At 35.1% G+C, this 23,828-nt stretch overlaps 2 protein-coding genes across 3 annotated transcripts in view; one reads left to right on the plus strand and one right to left on the minus strand.

The window, feature by feature from the left end:
• The window catches only part of LOC128683053 (DNA-binding protein D-ETS-3), a 271,734-nt gene that overhangs the window by 127,913 nt on the left and 119,993 nt on the right, over positions 1 to 23,828 (minus strand). The gene's annotated exons all lie outside the window — the stretch shown is intronic.
• LOC128683355 (uncharacterized protein) overlaps positions 1 to 23,828 on the plus strand; it is a 60,559-nt gene that overhangs the window by 15,339 nt on the left and 21,392 nt on the right. Inside the window, exon 2 of one of the 2 annotated variants that reach the window (XM_053768899.2) lies at positions 19,791 to 19,843. The exons of the other annotated variant lie outside the window; for it this stretch is intronic. The gene's annotated coding sequence lies outside the window, so the exon portion shown is untranslated. The remainder of the gene's footprint in view (positions 1 to 19,790; positions 19,844 to 23,828) is intronic. 2 annotated transcript variants of the gene reach the window in all.

The following is a 23,828-nucleotide window of genomic DNA, read 5'->3' on the forward strand; positions in this document are numbered from 1 at the left end:
CTTTTGCGCGCGTTAACGCCTCAGAGATTAACCTGGTTGATTCCAACACCACGCTATGTTTGCATTCTCTCTCTTTTGTGTAAGGTCATTTGGCATGGTGAACAGAATCATGTTGGGTTTAACTGATAATTCGAACAAGATCGAAAGGAAAATATTCTGCAATAGGTAACAAATGTGCGTTCTATTCGAGCATTGTAAACATAATGCTATTTACAAAATGAACGGAAATGCGCGGAAACTGGTTTCAAAAAAATTGTCACGTATGGAACGAACAGTTTTTAACAATCAACTGAGCCACGAACAAAACGCGCGAAACGCTACGACTGATCTGCCACATCCCTATGGACGAAATCGAAGCACAGCATGTTATTAAATAAAAAAATAAACAACTAACAAAAATACATCTTATAAATGACTTCTACAATTCTTTACAATATAGAAAATACTATAGTTAGTACAACGCTAGCTATGATAGCTTTATGGGCGGACCCGTATACTTCTTTCTTCATGAAGAACTTGCCCATGTTAAAAGCGACGAACCGCACTCCATTGAAATAGTGGAAGGCAAATGGCGCTCCTAAGATTAATTTGATGATGAAAACCGAGAACCTGCCCATCTCCAAGCTTTGAATGGCAGAGACGATGGAGTCCACACCGTTTGACAGGAATAAAGCGCCGGTCGACAGCACTATCGCATAAAACGTTGCTACTACGCCTGTCGACAATATCCACACTGATTAATAGAGAGAGTAGACACTAGATGTCGAATTAAACTGTTCATTCGGAACCTATTTTTTTTTTTGTAAAATAATAGTATTGTTATCATCATGTTTTTGCATACACACACACACACACACAATACATACACCTGTAATATATTTTTTAATTTGCAACTTTAAGAAATAAACACTATTTTGTAAGATTTTAATACTAAGTAAAACCACACTACACTGCACACCATTCGTCTGTAGTCACGCCCTGGAATAGATTCCAAATTCTCTTGTAGATATCGTTCAAGGCGACTAAGGGACACATACCCTAAAAGTTGATAGACAATAATAGCAACCCCAAAGAGGTTGACGTCAGGCAGGCAACCGGTTGTAAAAGGTTTGCCAAATCTTCAAAATTTAATGGATTTTTTACGCGAACCCTGAGTTTTGACGCGTTTTAGCTCCGAATGTAACCGGTAATACACGAGGACGAGAATTAAACAAAGCCGCACGGTCCTATTTTCTGTAGCAATTGAATGTAAGACAGGATTAAAACTCATTTCTTAATTAGTTTTTTTTTTTAATAATTGCAAAAAGAAATTATAAATTTTATTTCAACGGTGTACCTACTTATTTGTAACTTTTTCTCCTTTGAACATTAAATAACCTTTACAGTTTCATAAATGGCTTCATTCGCTTGAAAGGCGAGTAAAACGAAGTTGGCGCCAATTCATTTTCTCTCAAAAACAAACGATTCCCTATTAATAAATACCTCGGATGAAATGTGTATCAAATTGATGCTACGCAACATGCAGGATTTGAATTCATATATTTTTTTACAAAAACGTAATTTTGTATGCAAATCGTTTGCCTACAGTGTCTATCCAGCATCGCTTGTCATGTGCACCGTTCTCAAATATCGATGATTCACGGAACCGGTCAGCGAATATACACGGAAATTCATATGAAATTTGTTCATACATAGGCTGCTATTTATGTATCCGGAATAACAAAATTAAACAAACATATATTATTACATATGGTTTTATTGTTTCTCGAAGTATTCTCCGCGATGATCTATGCACTTCTGCATACGATGAAACTAATTTTCAAAGCACTTTTTCCATTCTGATTGAGGTATGTCCAAAACGTGTGTTTTGAACGCATCAACGGCCTCTTCGCGGCTCGAAAAACGTTGACCACGTAATTTATTTTTAATGTTTGGAAATAAATAAAAATCATTGGGTGCCAGGTCGGAGCTGTACGGCGGATGACCCGTCAATTCAATCTTTTGACCCTCCAAAAAATTATTTGTTTCAGCCGACTTGTGGCAGCTTGCATTGTCGTGATGAAGTATGATTCTGCGTTGTGGGTTGTTCTTTCGTATTTTTTCAAAGACTTCTGGCAAACAAATGGTGGTGTACCATTCAGAATTAACCGTCCTACTATTCTCTAGTGGCACTGTAGCTACATGTCCGTTGATACCAAAAAAACAAGCGACCATTTGCTTTAAAGTGCTTCTCGCACGAACAACTTTTGTTGGATTCGGTTCATCTTGAAAGACCCACACCGTTGACTGCTGTTTAGTTTCAGGGTCATAAGCATAGATCCAGGTTTCGTCACCTGTGTAGATATTATAAACAGCTTTTGACGTGCCACGGTTGTATTTTTTTATCATTTTCTTACACCAGTCGACACGAGCCTGTTTTTGATCTACGCTCAAGTTGTGCGGAATCCAACGCGAACAAATTTTTTTAACAATTAAATGTTCGTGTAATATCGCGTGTATACTCGTCATACTAATGCCCAGAGACGCCTCTATCTCGCGGTATGTAACATGACGATCTTGCATTACTAATTGTCGCACAGCATCAATATTTTGTTGTACCACTACCGATTTAGGACGACCCTCCTTAATTTCAATCGTGAGCATAGACCGTCCACGTTGAAATTCCTTAAACCAATAATACACAGTGGTTTTCGATGGTGCTTCATCTCCAAAAGTTAAAATCAGTTGTTCGATGCACTGTTTTTGAGTTAATCCACGCCGAAAATCATAATAAATCATCGCGCGAAAATGTTCACGAGTTAAATCCATGGCAATGAAGACAAGCTATTTTCAAAATTGGCGCCAATTGAAAAAAACAAATGACAGGGACATGAAAAATATTTATTCTCTAGCCGAAGAGTTCTATTTTCAAATGTTGTAATTACTTTTTAAATATTCTAGAATTATTGGCCAGTTCCGGATACATAAATAGCAGCCCTCGTAACATGTATACCTACATGTTATGAATACGTGTAAATATACGAAATTCCCAATGAGATTTCACCTAGGAAAGCTGAAGTTTTGAAAAGTATAAGTAAAGAAGTTGCCGTGAACTGTAACAGATACTAATCGCGCGGCACCCAGCCTTGTGGCAAGAAAGAATTATTTTTTACCAGTTGCACGTTGCCCAATCGACGTCATAGCGGGCAGTGTCGGTGCATAAATAAACAAATGTGGTGACATCGGCCTTTTCAGGTGCATATTTTTGTAGTCATGAGGCCTATAAGGAGGGGGCTTGTACGCCTTATATACTATCTGGTTTTTGGAAGCGCCCCCTGCTGACTTTCCGGGGGGTGAACTGCTTCCCCCGCAAGGCCCCTCGGTTGCCACGTATTTTGACAATATCACCGGTATTTTGGCCACATCTATCGTCCTTAGGGTATACCTGGAATGCAACGCTAGGTTACTACGGACACGATTCCATGATGAAAAAAAAAAAACAAGCTTACTGTCATTAAGTTCCGCGGAATGTAGCGTACACAATGACGGGATTGATGTTGTGATTTATCCATTTGCCTTCTCCATTTTCTAAGCTCATGGCCATCGTGTTTCATTGCGTTGACGTCCGTCGATGGATCGACGCAGAACAACGCCGGAATTCTATAGCGTACACGTACGTAGGTACATCGACGCACGTGAAAGTCAAAAACTTATTTGATAACGACGTGGTATCATTACAATCTCAATTGCGGGGACTATATGGCGTCAATATACAATCAGTATGGTCGATCCGTAAACAAATTGCAAGCTGAAGAACTAAATTTTGACGAACATAATTAAGTGAGATATCAAAAATTGTTTTAAACATATCACCAAACTTGTTTTATATTCAACCATACATTTGTGTGAAAATTCATTGATACCAGTTGAATTTATGATATTGTATGAAACTCAGCTACATATTTTATTTGTTAAGGCGGAATTTCCGACCTTTCGAAATCACTCAGCCAGACAGACTCGCGCCGTGAGTTAGCGCGAATGCATCGTGAATACCAATACTATATAGTTACGCGAAACCTAGCGTTTCAATGTAGTCGTGCCTCTCTCTCTCTCTCTCATCACTATCTCTGCAGCTTATTTTCCGAGCACCGAATCCACTTTTCTACATTTTTTTTCTCCACTTATAACGGCCGTCGACATCCTTTGAAACGTAAGTACATATAATGTGAAGGCACTCTTGTCATCCAGCATGACATCAAGCCAGCACTTTTTGGATTCGCCCCTTCTGCCTACGGATGTAGACTTTGGCAAGTCCATCGGGGGGGTTATCATTCCAAAATATGCACCAACCTTTTCAAATCAACGCTGCTCCTGAGTTTGTTTATGTTATTACTTACACAATAAAATTTCGTCGCACAACTGAACATTATTTTATATTTTAATAAAGCATTTAACATAATCTGTACAATATTATATTATAAAATTATATATTACCATAATTCTGCACTGTTGTTTATTTATGAGTGATATTTATGTCAAAAGATGTTCAATTTGTTTCATAAGTCATGTCATTCAAATTATTTTTTAAACGGTTTTATTTAGCTTGCCCTGTTTAACTGGTTCAAAAAAAAAAAACTAAAAGAGCCCGTTGATATTTCTTTGATAATACATGTATTAAATTGATTTATTTTATCTTGGATTGGATTTGGAATTTATCACCAGACTAGACTAGATATCCATATAGGTCTCGAAACACCGTGAAATGAAACCGTTTTCGAACATAAACATAAAATCCAACGCCCAACCAATGGACTTGATTCTCTATTATTGTAAATCCAGGATGGCCGCCGGCCGCAGCAACACGGCATCAATATTTGCCGTAACTATACCTCGAGAAGTATATCAATCAATCACAACGCTTGATCAATAAACACTACCAAAATATAATTAAATATAGAAAAAGACATGGCCGCCAACAACACTTCAGATTATCAAAATCTAAAAATCAATCAAAATCAAATCATTTATTCAGAAATTAGGCCTTCACAGGCACTTTTTCACGTCATATTCTAAATTAAATGATGTTTACCAAAGCTACAAACTACTAGCATTTCGGAACGACCACTGCTGAGAAGAAATGACGAAAGAAACTCATTCAAACAGTGTTGGTCCCTATTATGCCAGAAGGACTTACCATTTTTTAAATATAAATTTATGTATAATTTTTGTACATAAATTAATGTTTACAAATGATTACTTTTCAGTAGGATCATTTGTAAACATAAAAAATAGAATTTAAAATTAAGGTATTTGAACGGTTTAATTAAATCGTTTCCTTAAAATATTTTTAGCAAAGTTTCAAGAAAAGTGTACGTCAAACACAAGCCGGAGTAGCAGCAGATCGAGGCGCCACTAGCTCTTTAAAAATTAACTTCGATAGGTTTGAAATTAGTTCAGTTTCCTGTCACCAGCCAGCTTATTCTTAAGGTCTCGACGGGTCCCGTTTAAATAGTTTTTAGAAAATGAAAAGCTAAAAACCTTATGCGTTTAGATACTACCATCTGTACGCCGCGGTTATACCCATGCGTTATCATTCGTTGTGATTCGATGTAAAATAAAGAAGGCATACCACTAAAATTAATATTACCAAGAAAGTCATCATATGTATTTTATTCCATTTAATAACCACAATTCTCAGCCATGAGGAATACGACTATAAGGAAGGACCTTAAAAGGTAAAATTACTTTACCCTTACAGAAACACTTTGGTGTCCGTATATGTCTGACATAATCTTTTCTCATAAATCGTCATCTCAAGTTGAAAATGATTTACAATTTCTTTTAACTAGGAAAATATCGACTTATTAGTCAAAGTAAATTATATTATACTACCTGTATTTAGCCGGAAGCTACGCCCGCGTTCATCCCCTTAAAGATGAAATTTGCAAAAATCTCTTAGCAGAATCTCTTGATCCTAATCCTTCCTGAAACATATTAATTAGCCGAGCCGTTATTGAGATTTCGTGATGAGCGAGTGACTGTTTTTCACTTTGATAGATATATGTATATTCTGAAATATCCTTACAAACTTATTACAAAAAATAATAATTTGATGGTGTCTTAAGTGGATGTTAGACAAGCGAACTAAGCGTACTCGTATTTTGAGTTTGCAAACTTACTTGGCTCGCCGTCGGTGAAACACATGTAACTTGCTCACTACTGTGATGTTGCCGACAGAAGCTGTTTTGTGTTATTTAAACATATTAATTTATTTATCGGCTTGCAGTTCGCCATTTGCCACACATGTACAAGCACAGAAGAGTTACGAGCAAGATTTCAAAGCGTTTGAATTGCCCCCGACTTGTGTGGCGGTTCTCAAGTATGACACACGGGCGAAAAAGTACATCATCACAAGTGTACTTACTGCACATCTATCACCAATTTTATGTCACCAAAATCGTATAGTTACTGGTAGGTTTACCTAAGATATTTGGGGACACTGCCGTGGCCCCGGATTAATATTTTTTTAGAGTGAATTTTTTGAAAACTGATCACGTTAATTTTGATTGTGTCCAAAACGTAAACGAAAAAATAATAAAAACTAAATCATACCTCTTCGGTACCGTATAAATTGTGTCCGAGTCGGCACCAACTCAGTTTTGAATTGAGTGTAGCACGTTTGAATACTCAAATCAAATATTATTTCGGTGAACTTTGACACGGTAAGATAGATATAACTTACATGTACACGCCAACAACCACGGGACTAGATAGCTAACATCATAACTAATGTTTATTTATCAAACGCAAATGTTTAATTCTCGGTTTGTATGATGGATAACTCACTTGCTCGTCGCTTGCATTTGACTATGGGTTTGAGAGCCGGAGGCGACATGGAACTCGGACGAAACGCGTATCAGGGTGCTTTTAGTGCTAAAACCGGACGAGCTGGGATTTTGTTTTTACCTATAGAAGCACACACACATTACAATCTGATATCGGGCAAAATATAGTTTTGATGGCTCTAGAATTTAATATTTTTGCGATGTTATATCACATTTTTTGTGAATATTTGTATTCGCTAAAACGCTAATTAATTTTATATGATGAACTTTTGCATAAAGTTTGATCTCTGGTATATAAATACAGGCTGAAAAGATGCAAGATAAAAATGCTATATCTGATATTTCCCCTAGCTACGCGACTAATAAAATGGGGAGACATGCGGATGTATTCTGTCATATTATTGCATATTTTTAACAATTTTCATATCTTGTCCGGCCCGGTCCCCTCTTACAATTTCCAATGGTTAGCCCACTGGAATTCATACTTATTTGTAACCAGTGAACCGATCATATAGTAATCGAAGTTCATAAAATTAATATTCTCCGATTTTTCTGAAGATTTAGACACACACACACACACACATATTCCGCATTCACGGAAATTTATCATCGAAAAAGATCACTCGATCGCCGCCGTGCTCGATAAAACATTTTGCCGGTGTAATGAATTGAATCGCTTGTGAATCCGCTTAATACCATCGGAAAAATTGAGAAAATTGATGATATAATTCTGCACGGTGTATGTTACGGGCGGTCTAGGCCTTTTTTGCACGCGAATTCGAAGTTCCACGTCAATGTTTACGAAACGCTTTGAGATTACACATTCGAAGTTGGGGTTACTATCCAAATCTAGTCATCCCTACCACGGACTACACTATCATAAAATAATAAATCTGTATAAAGTCTGTAAACGTGAAAATTTAACAATGATTGTGTGTGAAAATGTTGAAAAACTTTCGTGCGAACGATGCGTTACTGCACTTTGTTTTTATAAATAGATCCCTATCGATCGTAAATGCTGTACAGTCAACACCATATGGACTTACACGCCTTTATTACCATCGCATAAGCGTACATGCAGGCAGAGTAACTTAGTAAGTACGGTCGTCTGTGTTTTACCTGAGTATTTCGCCAATACATAGCTATATTTTGTTTTTTAGGGAGTATCTATGAGAGTAAAGGAACTATATTGTAAACGTTTATTTTTCAAACGCAGATTATTCGAATGGTGTCCAGGATATCAAAGACTCTGTCGCTTTGATTTCTTCTAGATTTAAATTTCTATGTTAGAATATAATGTTAGAATAGAATAAATAAGAGAATTAGGGTTTTGCACAACTTTATTTTATTAAACAACGCGATGGAAAGGAAATCTCGGGTGAGTTGTACCAGTCGTTGACAGTAACCAGCGCGCTGCTGACGTTTAGTCAAAATACTTTGCGTTTTTCTGCGAATGTTAAAGTTAACGTCGAAGTTAACTGGTGCAACTTCCATGTATTTAATTTTGACAAGTCTTTTTTTTTGGAACGCAGCTTGCGCGGATAGCCTGGCGCGGATCTAGGTAAACGGTTTACCTCCATGCAACGAGCAGACAGGCGTGGTGGACAGACCCGGGAACGCGTAGTTCTCTCGGTGTCCAATACGAATTTGTGGCATTTGGCGTCGTGACTTTATGTTCTTGGGACAGAGGCGCTTAGGTTGTACAGAGAGTTCACCAAACGGCCGAGGGAGGCAACAGGTGAGCCTCGCGCAATGCTTTCCCTTCTATAGATATTTTTAATTTATAAGTGTTCAATGTTTATAATTATAAACTAAAAATATCTTTTAATTCATATCCATTGAATTAGTAGTAATAATGTCATGGAGGATCTCACTGGCGACAATAAAAACTTGTGTTAAAAATGTATTTTTTGTTAAAATACACTTTTTACTTACTCGTAACTTCACTTTGATGCGTATTGTTAATACAAAATTTTACGGTGAATAGCAATTCTAAGGAATCCTATTAACGACGGCGTTATTTTGACGTCTTTTTGTGGGTCATTATTTGTTTATTTGTGACAATTTATTGTAATAATCACTTATAAATATTGATATTTTCTCCGGCGAGTTTAACAATTTTTGTTCGTTTTAATTGAATCGATCTAGGTAAACGGTTTACCTAGATCAATTCTTTCCATCTATTTATCATTAGCTCGTGTTTCTGGTGATGAATATACCTGTAGCCGGCACGAAAGAGACAGCGCTTAAATTTTTGAGAATTGTTTCTGAATCGGAAACCGAATGATGTCGTTGCTGGGTATGCTGGGTAGCTTAGACATAATTTTAGATCATAGTCAAACAACAAAATTTATTGTTGATCTTTGGTTTGAACTTTAGGGGTCTAAGTAGTTACGGAATGGGCCAATTTTAGGGCGAAAAGACACACTCCTTTAAACTCTGTTATAATGTTTTCAAATATCATCCAAATGAATCTCGTATTGAAGCAAGATATTTATATAAACATAGATGGACCTATGCCCTGACTATGTGCTATTTATGCTAGTCATAAATATTATTATGAAATACGATACCAAGACTCGCTTTTGCGTTAAAACTTGGAATTTCATAATAAAATTCGCTGAAATAAGTATGTGGTAAAATCGAGTCGCCGGTTCGAGGAACAATAGATTTAATAGCTTTATTCTATATCTACTACGTCATTTACTTTAAGGTCCAGTGGTTAAGTCGCCTTCTTATGACCGGAAAGTCTCAGGTTGGAATCCTACTCTTGCTACATTAGCATACATATTTATAATATAAATGGGTGGCAATTTAGTTTTTAAGAGTATATAGAGACCACTTGCCACTAGATTGGTTTACTTAGTAAGTCATGTCAGATGCCTTTAGGCAACTTGAGTAAATATGAACAATAAAAACACACTCGATAGTTAACAAAGAGGCCTCCGGTCTGATAACTAGGAATGCCAACGACCGAATATCTATTTTATTAAGACTTATTCAACTAATCTTAAATAATTTAAATTGTTAAATGGTAAATTATTTTTGAGTATTTTCTATTCCACGATCTAAATCTCATCACTAAATATAGTGTAAGTGTGTAAATACATGCTTGACACAAATGTCATTCATGGTACATATTAAGCATATATTTATCGCACATTCCAAAGTTTTGTATATAGCTGACGTAGCGCATTCCAATAATGACAGCAGATAGAGGACAAAACATAAACCTATCAGGATTTTGATAAAATAAATATACTCGAGATAAATATGATAATTTGTAGACTTAGTTTTGAATGAAGATTTGAACTGATGAAAGTCAATTAAAATAATAATAAAACTTCATCACCAGAAAAATTCACCTACCATTCACATAGTTAATTTTTAATTAATTGTCGTTTTCGTTTTTGTCATAATATTTACCTAAGCATATTTGTATCCCTGGTATTTATAGGGCCTTCCAATAGTCATCAAATTAATCAATTGTAATGCATGTAATGTAATATCTACCTAAGCAGCAAGTATATTCTCCTGATTATTTTCTTGTATTTTATATTTCAAAACAATCGTTCTAAATATGTTTACTAAAGAAACACCAGAGACCTGTAACAAAACAAATTGCATGTCTAAAACGCGAAAGTTTTTGACATTTGTTTTCGGTGAACCATTATTACAGAGAATTGCAAGGGCGAGCTATTAATTTTAATTAAACGATAGATGATACACAATTTTAATGAGTTGTTTGAAAACTTACGTTAACCACAAAGTTAATTCAAACTTTTTAAAAGCCTACATATATATTTACACCTATTTAGGTGTAAATATATATATGTAGGCTTTTAAAAAGTAAATAATTCTATTAAATAATTTAAATTGTTAAATGGTAAATTATTTATGAGTATATTCTATTCCACGATCTAAATCTCATCACTAAATATAGTGTAAGTGTGTAAATACGTGCTTGACACAAATGTCCATTCATGGTACATATTAAGCATATATTTATAGCACATTCCAAAGTTTTGTATATATACACATATATGGTTTCTTCTATCATTTAAGTCTTTACATAATTATATTAAGATCCTTTATAAATATAATAAATTTCCTTAAATTCAAAGTATGAAACAAATATTATCCTAAATTCCGTGTATTATTATGTTAAATAGTTTGAAGGGAAACTCCTGGCATAAAATAATTACAGTTAGACGCGTTCGAACATCCTTTGAAGAAAGTCTGTAAAGTGGAATAGGATATCTGAGCGGAGCTGCTCCCATTATATGTGGTGCATTAATAGATAACATGCATTGACTGCTAATAGACAACGTGCACAATGAGGTATTAGATCAAAAATCTCGGATAAATCCTTTTCCGAACAAGTATACTTTTTCGCGTATTCCGTGCACAATAGCCGTGTAAACATTACGGTGTGGGTTCCTGACGCGGTAAACACAAAATTGAAAACTTATACATGAAAGAATATCCTGTTGTAAACATTTCCTAATAAAAAAGCTTTGATCATTTTAACTTTCATCCATTGTTTAGTCGCAATCTAAGAACAATATAAAAAGTATTTTTTACAAGCTTTTAACTTGCAATATATAACTGTGTAAATTACGACTTACAAGTCTTATTATGTAAAATATTAACGTGGATTTTATGATTTTTACAGTAATATAATTAAAAATACACTATAGGAAATGATCGTGGTTTGGTTAATATAAATAATTATTAAAGTAAAACTAATGAAATATATCTATAAGAATAATACTTTCCAGAATATGTCATAGCATTTTTTGACATATTGTGCTAAAAAGTTGTAAATAACAAATAAATTTCCTTGAATTAAGTATTGTCAATTTATTTTATAGTTTTAAAACACACAGGTTTTGTCCATTTAGTTGTAACATGTACCTATTTGTAATAAATTTTAGGATCATTACACGTGAATTATTGTTGTATGTAATAACTTAATTGTATGAATAACAAGTTTATGTGCTTGTTAGCAATTATTCCATGAAAGATACCCCTACAACAGCTAACGGTATCCGATAAACGGATCTGTAACTCAACTATCGACTAATTGACTCGGCGGCTATTGGGCAGTCTTCATTATGAGTCGATATATAGTCCAGTTCTTCTAACACTAGTAAATGAGGTCGAATCATAAAGTTCCAGTGAATATTAGATATTTTCAAAGTCGTCTATTGAATTGAATGTTCAATTTCTACTCACGACTATTCTAAGTTCACAAACCACTCAGGAATCTGTCAAGATGTGATGTCACTTTAAAAGGTCTCGTGGTTAAAACGTCCTGAATAGCATACTTTGTCGAACGGTAAAATTAAAATGTCGTCAAGTGAAATTGGAACTTTAATAATATAATAAGCAGTGTTTTGCTATAGGCTGATGATTATGTCAATATTTATATAAAGCAATGAACACCCTTTTATACGTGTATTCCGTCTATTCTACACAATATGTTCCATAATTCCTATCCTAATATTCACGCTTTATCTATATATGTAAAATTTTAAGAAGGTTGAATCTTCTTGATACTTTGCATAGATATAGTTTATAGTAGTAGATGGTAAGTAGTATCTTATTTATTTTTGAAGTGAAAACTTCTTTATCGGCGTTGTGCACTTTTTGTGATGGGTAAAAAATGATAAACTGGCACCAGGACACGTGACCCTGATTGAAAATTCATGGAAGATGTCATAAATGCGCAACGTTAATATTCAAGTTTTCACTTATGCCGGCACTCCTGCCTAGGTAGATATTACATTACATACATTACAATATATATATATATATATAAATATTTATAGTAACAAATAAATATTTGTCTATACTGTATTGTCGTATAATACTGCTTACCAGTCGAAATAACTCGTAGAATCATTTCGAATTTCGACGAAATTTGAACTGAGAACTAAGTGCGAGTTGCACCAGTCACTTTGACGTTGACATTAACCTGCGCGCCATCGACGACGTTTAGACAAAATGGCGTACTTTAACGTCCAAGTCGATTGGTGCAACCACTCTAAGTATTCGCATGTACTTTGAAGAAATGTACCGAAGCATTAAATCACACATGGCAAAGCTAAATATGCTGGCAGCTTGACTGCATTCACGCTCCGGCGGGTGACTGGTATTACGACCTGCTTTGACCAGATTTAGCAGCATAAGTATACGTGCTTGTATGTCCATCCTCGAATTCCAACGATCGGGCAGTGGTCATAACAATGTATTACGACGCAAACAGTTGCAATGGACAATATCACTCTAAGATGTAGGCTTCTTTTAGGTTAGTCATTAAGAATACAGAACAATTTGTAATTATCAATATTTGCACAATTTTATTTTTGCTCAAGTTTAAGATTCGTCCGCCTGTGATCAAAAGGTCCCAGGTTCGAATCTTAATCGTGCCTCATGAGTTTTTATATTAACTGAGTAATATAGTATAGTAGAGTGAGTTTATGTGTGTAGTACAGTATAGTGCGATTCGACAGGGATGTCGAATCGCTATGTAATGAAAATAACGTTTAAATTATAAGCCAATATCAATTAGCCTGCAACATCATTAAAATACATCCATGTACATCGTTACTTGGCACTTAATTCGTTTCAGAATATATTTTATTCATGTTCCATGCAGTTGATTTTGTAAACACATTCGGTTAGTGTGATCACCAAGTCGAAACAGAAGTCCCATAAAGTCATATTGGGTAAATATCCTCGATTCGGTAAATTCATATATAATTAATGCAGACGGTTTAGATGGATAACATTATATCATAGCAACATTTTGCATGATTGATTCTAAGTTTTCGAAGTAAATAACGAACCCGTATAGTTTTGTTGTAAGTTATTAAATAGTCTTTCGAGGCAAGAGAAAGTTGCCTAGCGACCATTAGCTTGCGATGTTAAAGTTGTTAAATAATTTACCGGCGATAAATATAGTCTTCTCATGGAATATATGCTACTAGAAGAAGTAGCATAGAAAAATCTCCACTTCGCGAAATGGAATATAGGCGTTCTTCTTGTAAATTGAGAGATTAACATAAGGAATATAAATAATAACTAGAAAAGGAACTTGTGGATGCTTGTGTTTACAAGCTAACCGACACAAATGTAAACGAGACACATTGAAAGAACAGCGGTCGTTTTGATACAGACATTTATCTGAACACAAACATTATAGTGAACAGACATTATAAAAATTATAACCCATTCTTTTATAGTCAAGTGAACTAGAAATGCAAGCTATAGACAAAAGTTGAGAGCTTGCAAGATTAGCCACTCTCGGCCAGGTGACGGGCAGCACAGAATATCCCATGCCATCACCATCGGCACAAACACAACCATTTTGTCAAGAGTGATCGTCTAAGATCATAGTTTCGTCCGTCCATCTACTAGATATCAGCTTAGCTCAAAGAAAACTCTGTTAATTGATAAAGACCCATGCATAGTCGCGCGACATCGTGTTTACGTCTGTCGATAGACAACGCTGAACAACGCATAAATTGAATGAAGATTCGACTGAGCATCGGGCATGGCTAATCCATGGATTCAGTAGGTCCTCCGTCGGAATCTAATCCGATCCAATCAATGGTTGACGAATCCAATAATCTTTGGTTGACAGTTTAGCTCACTAATGTGTATTAGCCAACCTGCCACTAGATGTCGGTAGGTAGTCATTAAAGTCATAGCAATAACACAAACAGACAGACATTACCTGAATATGACTGTAAAAACTACAGTGAAGGTCTAATTTCATGGATTTCATCATCCTAAGAGGGCGACCCCGTTGTCACTCGAATACTCCGTTGTTTTGATGTCCGTCGGCAAACAGCCCAGAAATTGTATAGAGTTTCGACATATAGACACGTAGCTAATGTAATGTACAATGAATGACATAATTTTTCATGTAGAAAATAAGTATTTTCTGTTTGAAATTTTGAGAAGTAGGTAACTTAAAGAGTTTTAGTTAAGAGAAGTTTTAGTAAAGAGGCATCTTTGTAAAATTACCTATGTCAATTTCGATGTGAATAAGTAGATTAATTTTGTGAAATATGTGACTTTTGTGTTGTTGGAAGTTAGCTGATAGCTTTATATTGACAGTTGATCGTGGATAGGATTAAAAGTATGGGGTACACTGAGCTACGGTAGACTTAATACTGATATAATGAAATATATTTTGATACATTTTTAACAATATTTCGATTGTGTTAATTTATTGTTTTCAATTGATTAAAATTACGTTTATTTGTAATTTAAATTTTTCTTCTGACTAATTGTGACTTTTGTAATTGGACAATTGATTTTTTTTTATAATATCCATAGCAAGCAATGTTCGTTATTTTATTATAAGTGCTATAATGTAAAATGTTCTACGCAATAAGTGTTTTGTAATGAATAATTGAATTGAATGGCATATATCAGTTCAGATTTTAATAGAAGGAACTAGAAGAAGTTATTCATGCCCTTCTGAGAGTTGGCAGATTCGCTTCAGTTTTGATCTCTAGACCAATGGGGACCGCCAGCTTGCCGCATATAAATGCGGCAATTCGTTGGTTTCCACAGAATTTGTAGCCCGAAGCTTTGGCAGTTTCCCTAGCCTGTCCAAATATGATATGATCCAAATATGATCCTTGTTCGTCAAGCTTTCGGTTATGTATACCGGCAATCTTGGTCCCGGTAGCCTCTATCGACATCGACGTAAATTTACTATTGAGATTAAAAAAAAAATTGTATTCCTTAACTATCTATTGTTTATTTTTTTGTTAAAACCGATGTTAATTCAATCACCACTAAAGAGGATCCAGTTTTATTCTGAATAATAATTCTGTAAATTTTCTATGAGAATTTTATTTGTCAATATAAAGTATAAGTGTTCTCGCAAATCTTTTGCATTAGGTTTTGTTGTGTCTCCGACCTATTTTGCTGTTTGTCAAAGGGTAAGTTGCGGACCTCAACAACTGCGGACTTAGGCCTTTTTTGCAGATCGTCAATTTGATTTTCTTGATAGTATATATAAGACATATTTTCTTTTCGTTGTTTCTCCGTATCAATCAGTTTATTTCCTCATATTGTTTAGATATGAACTGAATAGACTTCTCAACTTCCATACTTGACGTTTCAGTACTGGAGTTTTTTCTTTCACACATCTATTAATCACCACGTCAATATCCTACTAATATTATATATGCGAAAGTTTGTGAGGATGTGTGTATGTATGTATGTTTGATTGTTAATCTTTCACGGAAAATCTACTGGACTATAACCTGGAATAACACATAGGGGGATATGAAGCGGTGTAATGGTTAAGACGCCTGTGGATCGATAGGTCCCAGGTTCGAATCCTACTCGTACCACATGAGTTTGTATACCAATCTGACTCATGTATCGACCACTACTTGCTTCTGGCGAAAGAAAACATCGTGAGGAAACATAAACACTGGTTGATTATTATTAACTTGTGTGAGAAGGCAATGACAAACCACTCCGTTAATAATGCCAAGAAAGTTGTTGTGTGTGTTTCATTCCACGTAATGAGCACGACCCTCAGCCAATAGGTATACGACTATGAAGAAGAACACATACGATACCTTTTATCCCGAAATTCCGACTGGAGCGAAACCCCGGGGCGCAGCTAGTACTTAATAATTCTTCCTGGCCGTGGTCTTCGCAAGGTCACTTCATTTTTCTACATCATAATACAATATATTTTTCGAGGAAACATGATGTACACTAGTCCCTGGGGGAGGCCTTAAAGATTTATCCATTTTTGTTCCGATTTTCGCAGTTTATGTGTTTGCAGTTTGACCATAAAACATTGACCCCCACAAACACCGAATGTATGTGTTAATGATGGTCTTGTTCAATCAGTTACGTGGACAAAAGGTGGTCGGCCAATTAATACACAAGCGCTAACAATTTGTGAGATTTGTACAATTCGAAATATATATAATTATAATAATATTTATTTATTTAAGCTAAAACCCATACAATATTTACACAATAATGAATTCAATATGATGACTGAATAATGAATATTTAGTTAGGTTTGTGAATAATGAATACACACTTAGATTAGATTCACTTTTTTATTGGCGCCTGGTATATTAGGTACACAGGTTTTTAAAGTGGTTTTAATTAATTTATTTATTTATTTTATAACAAAAAAACACATGGTACTTATCGCTTTCGCGGTCTGGGAGGGAAGAATTGTGTTTTAGAAGTGATAAATATCACTTTATTGTGTAGGGATTTTAGTTTACAACGTATATAAGTAAATATTTTACGTACCAAAAGTTGTACTGCCACTGTACGAACGAAATCGCGGACATCAGCTAGAAAGTAAACAGACACACTCAGACAGTTGTCAGTGGTTATAATCACATCCAAAATTTTAATATTTGTTTCTATGTTGACCCTTGGGCTTTAGGGTGTCACAGCCTCGTTTTTAACCAGGAACACGCTATATTAAATATAAATAAATATATCAGGACAAATCACACAGATTGAGCTAGCCCCAAAGTAAGTTCGGGACTTGTGTTATGGGATACTAACTTAACGATACTATATTTTGTAACAAATTCAAATTCACTATGTCTACTGCCGACCTCCATAGCGCAGGTGAAGAAGAAGCGGCGCAACAAACTTCATCGCAGCCTTTTCTCCAAGGACGTCAATTAACAGATATAAGTTTATACATATATTAACAAATACATATATATAGATAAACACCCAAGACCCGAGCCAATCAAAAAAATATCATTTTCCATCATGGGTCAGGATGGAAAATGATCTTTTTTTGATTCTGATCCTGACCGGAGATCGAATCCGGGACCTCTCGGTTCAGAGGCAAGCACTGTACCACTGCGCCACACCTACAATCATCATGCTAAATATTAAATGAACTGTTGAGTTTACCTTCTATGTTTTTATAACACTAGCTTTTGCTAAATTTCCCACGGGAACATTTAGTTTTCCGGAATGTAAGGTAAATACATGCGTCAAGAACGAACGTGGCAAAAAAAAAAAGAAATAAAAAATAATTTGCCTCTATTGTCCCACTACTGGGCAAAAGCCCGCAAAGGTGGGGGTACATTAGCCTTTCAATACTCTTGATCCAAAAATCATTTCCTTTTCAATACCAAAAATCAATTTTGATGATTACACAAAACGTCCGCGCGTGACAGATATAGTAATTTGTAGCTCTATAAGAATTACTCTCAATCATCTGAACGTTGTCCCGGTTTCGTCCTCAGCCGTCGAGTGTCGGAGCCAAGAGTTCGCTTTCTTACTATTACGTTCTTTTCCTACCACTTCGCGTGGTCGACAGCGTATATAAAAAAATATGTTATAATTTTATCTATCGTTCATTATTTTATGACAGTTTCCGTAGATGTCACCCTTGACGACATCCAAGCCACATTTTGTTGGGTTTGCCCAATCATTTTAACCCCCCACGCAAAAAGAGGGGTGTTATAAGTTTAACGTATCTTACTGTGGCATATTAGGTAATTTTATCATGAAGGTTCTTAGCCATGTTTAATGAAAACCGGTTCAGCCGTTCAAAAGTTGTTGCAAATTAATATTGAAAGTCGGGGGTTTTTTAATTTATCTAAGAAATAAACTTATTAAGAATATATATTGTGTAATACGAAATTTAGCGTGGAAAAGTTCTTGAGAATACATGATTTGATTAGATAATCAAAATTTAATTAAAGATTATTACAACATGTAAGTATGTACTCTTATCGGAAAATAATCTCTCGATAATGTTTTTGACCTATTCATGTGGAAAACATTAATAAATTAATTCATGGAATTCACAGAACGTATGAATTAATCCCACAAAGGATATTGATTTAGGAAAATTACACCATTGGCTGATTATAATGGGATGATACGTGAACGGGCGAATCAGAGAAAGTTAGAGAGTGACATCAGTATAAACTAAGTTGCAGAGACAAGAGAGAGCGTCATTTACATGTGAGCTAGCAATAAAATGAGAAAGAAAGAGACGCACATAGTATATACCTATATTATGCAGCGGAAAATTAAAAAGAGATAACATCACACACTATATTCCGTCTTGTATCCAAAATCCTATTTTCAAAGAATTTAATAGAAAAACTAACTTTCAACGGTGCGAAACATGATTATAATAAGACTGTAGATGCCAAATAATTATTTTCTATACCAGATATTATATTAAACTAAAAAATACAACTTAAAAGTCGTATTACGATTGGCTGTTACACGGACGATGCGCAGAACTCGTAAAGCACACAAGCTAAACTCCGGCTTACATATTGAGTTGGACGACGTACATTGCTTAATTTCGTCGCGGGTCTATGGGAACTAACGTTGCAAGTCAGCAATGTAGCGCGAACGGCCGACGTAGGACCAAAGCGTAGGTGTCCAGACGTTTTAGATGCATGTGTGCGCTGCAAGCGATCATATTCAGCTCTCAGTAAACCATCATTCTGCCTCGCGCGCCCTTCAGGTTCAGTCTGCTCCCAGTCGGTCTGTCAGTGTTGTGTAGTTCCCGGGAACGGTCGGTCGTCTCCACCCGCGTTTAAATGCCGCTCGGCAAAACACCTGTAGAGGACGTTGCCTGCGAAAACATTTTCCATTATATGTACGTATCTAAACCAAATGATAGAACTTTAGGACCGCGAAGTGCAAATATATATATATATAGTGACACATAAAACACAAAAATGGAATTTTATTTTGTTTAAATTAAAAAATTAAAACCAACAACATGGATAAATTAATGGGCTTGAGTATATCCGAGTTGAATTATTTATATTTCACGGAAACCGCCGAGGAGTTTCAACAGGCGCTTCGTTTCAAATATATCAAAAATAGAATAGCTAAGAAAAGGATACTTCGAGCTCGCAGTAAGTAGATGTCATTAATTTTTCCTTTATATCTTTTCAGATATCGCAACTTTGTAAAGGAAACTAAAGCGCCTAAAAAAAGGCGGACAAAATGTAAGTGGCAAATATCGGTTTGCATAAATGTTTCCACCGCCATCATAAACATCATTTGAGTCACTCATTTTTTCCACAAAGCTATATTATAATCATATATATAGTCATCTGTCTTAACTTGCTTTAATGTAAAGAAAAAAAATTCCGAGCGGGCAACGCATCTTTTTATCGAGATATCGTGAATAAAATGCAAATTGAGAACTCCCTGAGTTTTATTTAAAAATAGTTTTTTAACTTAGCGAAATATTCGTGTAATAAATATCGCGATTTCGTCTCCCCGTTGTAAGGAAATCACGGCATTGCATCAGTCTCGTGAATTTAACATTTATCTTGCAATTGTAATGTTTATTTAAAACTAACGAAACTTCATTTTTATTAACTATTAATCAAAATGAAATTTCGTTTAGTTTTAATTAAGCATTACAAGTGCAAAATAAACTAAAGCATGAAAAACCTGTAGAAGTGTTTCGTGTCTGCCGTGAATTTAATAAAAACGTTATTCTCTGATTAGCCTCGGAATAGATATTCTTTGTGTTGTCTCGTTCTTTCAATATCAAATACTTAATAAAGAGAGAGGGACAAAACAAAGAAAAACTACGCCAAACCTAGCGGAAAACGTTTTCAAATGCTAAGTATATATATATATAATACATAGGGTATTTATAAGATGCAAAATTCAAAAAACGTGAATTGTGCAGAATTCGAAAAAAGTTTTTGGTCATACTTAATTACAAAAATTTGCTATTTATTGAAACACAACTGATATACAGTTAAAATTAACCTAAACAAAAAAAGTGATGCAATATTTAAACCTCTATTAAGATGCATGAAAAAATTATCTGGTTAAGTAAATCCGTAAATATACTTAACTAACTTGTGAAATGAGTCTGTTACTAATAATGTGGAAGTTTATACATGATTCGGATTGGTGCATCGGTGTCCCAGGTTCGAAACCTCATGTTGCACTAGCAGGATACAATCGAACCTGGGAACTTTTAGTCACATGCGGAAGATCTTAATGAGTGGACAGGAAAATTTATTTTTTATAATACTCAACTATTTTTTTCAATAAATATAGTTAATATTCAAATGTTGAAAATCCATCGCGTGATTTATTTATGATGTTTAATGTAATTTGCTTCAAATTTTTTTTGATCATTTCAACTAGTAAATTATTTTTATTCGTTCGAATAATTAATTAAAAGCTAAACGGAAAAAATAATATAATTTGTTTCAACTGATAATTCACACGGAAAAATCATATTGGTATTACTAGAATGAGGAAAAAAAAACAAACCTAGCGACTGATATGCTATATCTACTTCTTGTTCCCAATCAACCTAATCTCACAATGTGTCTTTTTAACCCCCGACGCCAAAAGAGGGGTGTTAAAAGTTTAACGTGCCTGTGCATCTGTCTATGTCGTCGTAGCTCCAAACGGATGTACCGATTTTCGTTTAGTTCTTTTTTGTGTCATAGATAATTTTATCCTGAGTGTTCTTAGTCATGTTTCATGGAAATTGGTTCAGCCGTATTGGTAATTGGTTGTAGCGTAATGAATATTTAAATTAGGGGTTTTTTATTTGTCTAACAAAACAAACTTGTTCCCATCATACATTTACTATTAAACTATCTTAATTGACACTTTCATTCCATCTTTTCATTTCCTTTTCTTTTTTAAGACATCGTAGACAGAGAAATCTATACAGCTCTCGTGTTCTGAGAAAATTTGCTACAATTATGGGAGGACTTCTGAAATTTTTCACTTTTCCGTCGGTTAAGTATATTCGGTGTGCAAGTTGATGTCTTTTGAAGCTTAGACAACCGTCTTAGGGGTGCAATCCACTTGGCACATCAACAGTGTATAGCAGAAAAACTGATAGTTTTACTTATGCACTTATTAGATCATGTAGGTACAGTACTTACTGAAAACACTATGTCTAAATGAGTTTGTTTCGGCATTCCTTCTCAGGTCACGCCGAAATGCCAGTAGTTTGTAGCTTTTTGAGATATACTACATACTACCTATGAAGTTACAATCGAAAATAATAACTATTATATAAATAAATAAATGTTTTCACGTTTAGATTACTTTAAAGTGTAATTATCAGTAGTAAAACAATATCGAATTTTCCGCAATGCTATAAGTGTAATTTATCAGTGGAATACCGACCTACACGCGTTGTCATAAGGCGCTTTCGTATGCAAATTAACGCGGCCATCACATTTCTTTTTATGAATTTATTTTATTTCTTTGCGAAAAAAAAATCGGATAATATCACATTGGTTAAAGAATTCTATTGCAAACTATTATCGTTTGGCTCAAGTCGACTCAGGCCGATATAAATTCATCACAATCAATTTGATTTATTGTTTTTGTTTCGTCAGTTCATCCTATATAAAAAAGAGAGGGAAAATGTACGCGCGTAACCAAAATTCTTTGGAAAATAAGTATATGTATAGGTATTGTACTGTACAGTCAAATTTCCCTAATAATTTTGACACCTTATCAAAAATTGTTCGACCACGCGAACGAAGTCGCGGCCATCAGCTGGTTGTAACATGAAAATACATAGTCTTTTGATTAAAAAAACAAAAGGGTTGTTGTATTCCCGCCAAAATCCTTGTATGTACAGTGAACAGCACGTCAAGTTACCCCGCGTGAACATTTGCAATTTAAATTAATTTATGTCAATTTGTATTCTACCTTGGTTTCCGACGCTCAACTAGCTGAGAAAGTAACCGAGAAAACACTGACAATTAAAAAGCCATAATTGCAAAAAATATATTAAACCAGTAGGTACCTGCTTAATATAATTATTATTAATAGCTTGTAGTTGTAGCGTTGCTATTTCCGGAAATTTGTTGTAAAACACTTCTGTTCGTATCTGTACTAATCATAACATTTTTGTATAATTGTAAAATTTATGATGAGCGTGAGTCGACTAACAAAAAATGTGTATTTTTAAACCATCCCAGTATTGACTAAAGAGCCATGTGTGTGACCCAATGTGACTACAAACTATAAAACTAGTGTTTTCCATTACACAATGTAGTCACGGTTGACAGTTGCAATGACTGTTGACTAAGATAATCAATCAATCAATTTACGAAGGAGGTTCTTGTCGATGGAGTGTTTTCCATTCTAGTCTGTTGGCTGTCTTAGATTTTACCTCCCTATACGACACGAAAACCTCTAGGAACTTTCTTTATATACTTCAGGCTTTCCTTTTACATACATTTAAATCCGGAAAAATAACTGCTTCCGTGGGGAAATTACGCGGACGAAGCCGCCAAAAGCTAGTATTTTATAAAGTAAAGAAAAAAGAACTGATATAAATATTGACTTTTTCTTCGAAATCTAGTATGAGTACGCCATTAAGTATTTTGGGTTAGTAGCGATCATGCGTAGTTCAATTGCATTTATCATCATCAAGATATAATTTTAGAGAGTTTACAAAAACATTGTAATTTTTCTTTTATATATAATATATATAAATATACAAATCACACAGATTGAGCTAGCCCCAAAGTAAGTTCGAGACTTGTGTTATGGGATACTAACTCAACGATACTATATTTTATAACAAATACATATATAGATAAACATCCAAGACCCGGGCCAATCAGAAAAAGATCATTTTCCATCATGACCAGACCGGGGATCGAACCCGGGACCTCTCGGTCCAGTGGCAAGAACTTTACCACGGCGCCACCGAGGTCGTCGTCGTTTTCAAGCTTATATATCAGACTAAACTCAATGGCACAGTGGGTAGCGCGTTCGGCCTGTGTGGCAGCTAAGGCACTCTCACAATGGTCTGTCATTAGGATGGGTGACCAATATCGTTTATCTTGAGCCCCTTGCTTCATAGAGAGCTGTTAGGCCGTTCGTCTCACAGTTGTTATGCAATAGTAAAAGCCATGGCCTATACTCCTTATCTATAAGGAAGGTCCCTGGGGCACACCCCAGGACCTGGACCTTGAC

Source organism: Plodia interpunctella, chromosome Z, assembly GCF_027563975.2.
Source record: "Plodia interpunctella isolate USDA-ARS_2022_Savannah chromosome Z, ilPloInte3.2, whole genome shotgun sequence".
NCBI lineage: Eukaryota > Metazoa > Arthropoda > Insecta > Lepidoptera > Pyralidae > Plodia > Plodia interpunctella.